The sequence below is a fragment of the Musca vetustissima genome, unplaced genomic scaffold (genome assembly GCF_032173495.1).
Source record: "Musca vetustissima isolate MV318-11 ecotype Yass unplaced genomic scaffold, APGP_CSIRO_Mvet_v1 utg101738, whole genome shotgun sequence".
In the NCBI taxonomy this organism is placed as follows: Eukaryota; Metazoa; Arthropoda; class Insecta; order Diptera; family Muscidae; genus Musca; species Musca vetustissima.
Window position 1 is genome coordinate 8242 of NW_026876819.1, and position 3733 is coordinate 11974.

The 3733-nt window shown below is 34.2% G+C and overlaps 2 non-coding genes across 2 annotated transcripts; one reads left to right on the forward strand and one right to left on the reverse strand.

Moving 5' to 3' along the window:
* Positions 1-2517: 2517 nt before the first annotated feature.
* On the reverse strand, positions 2518-2589 carry Trnah-gug (transfer RNA histidin (anticodon GUG)). The gene has a single exon. It is a non-coding gene; the product is annotated as a tRNA-His (tRNA).
* Positions 2590-2857: 268 nt separating this feature from the next.
* Positions 2858-2929, forward strand: Trnah-gug (transfer RNA histidin (anticodon GUG)). Its single transcript has one exon. It is a non-coding gene; the product is annotated as a tRNA-His (tRNA).
* Positions 2930-3733: the final 804 nt, after the last annotated feature.

Below are 3733 nucleotides of genomic sequence, written 5' to 3' on the forward strand. Positions count from 1 at the left end.
TGTACCAAATTTAGTGTCATTTGGTACACATTAGCAGACATTTCCAAAACTTCCTACATACCCCAATCCAAGACCCCAACAGTGATCCTAACCACCATTTGGTATCATTTAGTACACATTAGTACGAATGTCCAAAACTTTCTACATAGCCCAATCCTACACCCAAACAGTGACCCTAACTTCAAATCCACATTTGGTACTATTTTGAACACGTTAGTACAAATTTCCAAAACTTTCTACATATCCAAATCCTACACCCCAACTGTAACCCTAACTCCACCAAATTTCAGGATTCCAGTGGTATTGGTTCATCCAAAATTTAAATTGTACAAAATTTAGTACACATTAGTACGAATTTTGAAAATGTTCTACATATCCCCATCCTACACCCCAACAGTGATCCTAAATCCAAGGATTCCAACTCTTTCGGTCCGTCACAATTCAAATTGTACCAAATTTAGTACAAAGTAGTACAAATTTCCAAAACTTCCTACATAACCCAATCCTACACCACCACAGTGATCTCCTAAATACAAGTTTCAAGATACAAATTCTATCGGTTCGCCCACAATTCAAACTATACCAAATTTTGTACACAGTAGTACCAATTTCAGGATTCCAACTCTATCGGTTCACCCACAATTTAAATTGTACCAAGTTTAGTACACAGTAGTACGAATTTCTAAAACCTGCTTCTTACCACAAACCAACACCCCCATAGTGATCCTAAATCCAAGTTTCAGGATTCCAACTCTATCGGTTCACTCACAATTCAAATTGTACCAAATTTAGTACACAGTAGTACGAATTTCCAAAACTTCTTGCATACCCCAATCCTACCCCCCACAGTGATCCTAAATCCAAGTTTTAGGATTCCAACTCTATCGGTCCCCCCACAATTCAAATTGAACTAAATTTAGTACGTTGCAGTACCAATTTCCAAAACTTCCTACATACCCCAATCCTATACACCCACACTGATCCTAAATTCAAGTTTCAGGATTGTACCAAATTTAGTACACAGTAGTACCAATTTCCAAAACTTTTTGCATATCCCAATCCTACCCCCCACAATGATTCAAAATTTAAATTTTAGGATTCCAACTCTATCGGTTTACCCACAATTCAAATTGTACTAAATTTAGTACATTGGAGTACGAATTTCCAAAACTTTCTACATACCCCAATCCTACACCACCACAGTGATTTTAAATAAAAATTTCAAGATTCCAACTCTTTCGGTTCATTCACAAATCAAATCGTACTAAATTTAGGACATAGTAGTACAAATTTCCAAAACATCCTATATACACCAACACTGATCCTAAATTTAATTTTCAGGATTCCAATTCTATCGCTTCACCCACAATTTAAATTGTACCGAATTTGGTACACTTAGTACAAATTTCTAAAACTTCCTACATACCCCAACCCTACACCTCCACAGTGATCCTAAATCAAAATTTCATGATTTCAACTTTATCGGTTCACTCACAATTTAAATTGTACCAAATTTAGTACACATTAGTACAAATTTCTAAAACTTCCTACATATTTCAATCTTACACCTCAACAGTGATCCTGACTCAAAAATTTCATGATTCCAGCTCTATTTGTTTACCTAAAATTCAAATTGTACCAAATTTAGTACCATTTAGTTCCCATGAGTATTATTTTCTTAAATTGAATCCTGACCCCAATCCCACACCCCTACAGTGATCCTAACTTCAAATTTCATTGTTCCCGCTCTATCGGTTCACCCAAATCCAAATTGTACCAATTATAGTACGATTTAGTACTTTTCGTACACATAAGTAAAAAAAAATCCAAAACTACGTATATACCCAATCCTACACTTCGACGGTAATGTTAATTTAAATTTTCAGGATTCCAACTCCTAAAAATCGAGTTGGAATCCTGAAAATTTATTTGGAATCCAAATTAAATTTGTACCGAATATAGTACTTTTCGTATACATAAGTACTCGCTTCCAAAGCCAGCTCCTTATATCGACCCTGTTTCTCAACCTTAATATTCAGTTTTTAGCTCTATCCATTCATATGCTACGAAATTGTACTAAATTTAGTACATTTTAGTACTTTTCGCATACTTATAGTTCGAATGTCCAAAAAAAACCTTTGCTATATATATTCTACATTTAAAATTTTAAAGAGTTCTAGCTCTACCGGTTCGCCAAATACATATGGTATCACATTTAGTACTTTTCGCACCGTTCTAGTACGAATTTCCTAAAACTCAGCCTTATCTGTCTGCCTTTGGACCAAGAATGACCCTCACCCAAAATTTCAAGATTCTAGCTTCAGCCGTTTCGTTTGGGCGTTGATGAATCGATAAATCAGTCAGTCAATCACTTTGCTCTTTCATTAGTAAAGAAAAATCGAAGCCTGTTGGTGACCCTTGAAAAGATATTTAAAAAAAAATCAATATCTTGGATTGGTTTGAAAAAAAAAATATTTTAAAAAATTCCACCCGTGACAATGTTTTCCTCGGAAACATTGCCGTGACCAGGATTCGAACCTGGGTTACTACGGCCACAACGTAGGGTCCTAACCACTAGACGATCACGGCTATGTGGAATGATGCTGTATGGCCATTCAAAATGAAGATATTCAAAATCCAGTTTGAAACTAAATTTGCGATAATTAGCTAAAAAACTAAATTTTGAAAGTTTGATCTCGTTTTTAGTTTTTTGCAATTGACTTTCACTTTTCATTATTTTGGAACACGCACACACATAGTCACACATACATGCTCACAAAATTTGCTCTACATTTCCATGGTTTGAAATGAAATTGATATTTGAATATTATTTGTGGCGAAAGCAAGACTTCACATAGCCGTGATCGTCTAGTGGTTAGGACCCTACGTTGTGGCCGTAGTAACCCAGGTTCGAATCCTGGTCACGGCAATGTTTCCGCGGAAAACATTGTCACGGGTGAGGTCGAGTTTTTTTTAGGATGAAAAAAAAATATTTTTTGTTTAGAAGGTCCAGAGAAAATTCCCACGGAACTATTTGTTGGCTACCCCCTCGAAGTTGTTGTTGGATTTTCCATGTCAACTTCCCCATATGATCTAATAGTCAGAGGGTATTTTTTATGGCTATCATTTATTACTAAATAAACATATTAATCGATAATTGTTCTGCTAATCACCCATCGACCCTATACCGGAGTTTTTTTTTTGCAAAACAAGTTATTGATCTGATAGGTTTAATTAATAATAAAAGTTCAGACCGTTTTTTGCAGTTGTAAAATTAACAACAACAACAACCTCTAATTTAGATAATTACTTGTAACAATTTAATATTGGCTCAAATAGCTGACGTTTAAAACTTGGCAGATATAAGCAAATATTGGACTTCACTTAAGCGGATATTTGTTTTGGTGGCCTGATCGTTCCGCGGTTATTCAAAGGTCACATAGAAATTGAAAAAAAATAAAAACAATATTTAAACAAATATTGATAAAAAATAGTAGCCTTGAAAAAATATTTAAAAAAATATATATATATTTTTTTTTTAAATAATTTGAAAAATCCCAAGCCTCTGTTAAGGCCTTGAAAAAATATTTTGGAAAAATCCAAGTCTTGAAAAAATATTTTTAAAAAAATCCACGCCTGTTTATAGGCCTTGAACATTTAAAAAAATCTACGCCTATTTATAGGTCTTGAAAAAAATATTTAATAAAATCCACACCTATGTTAGACCTTGGAA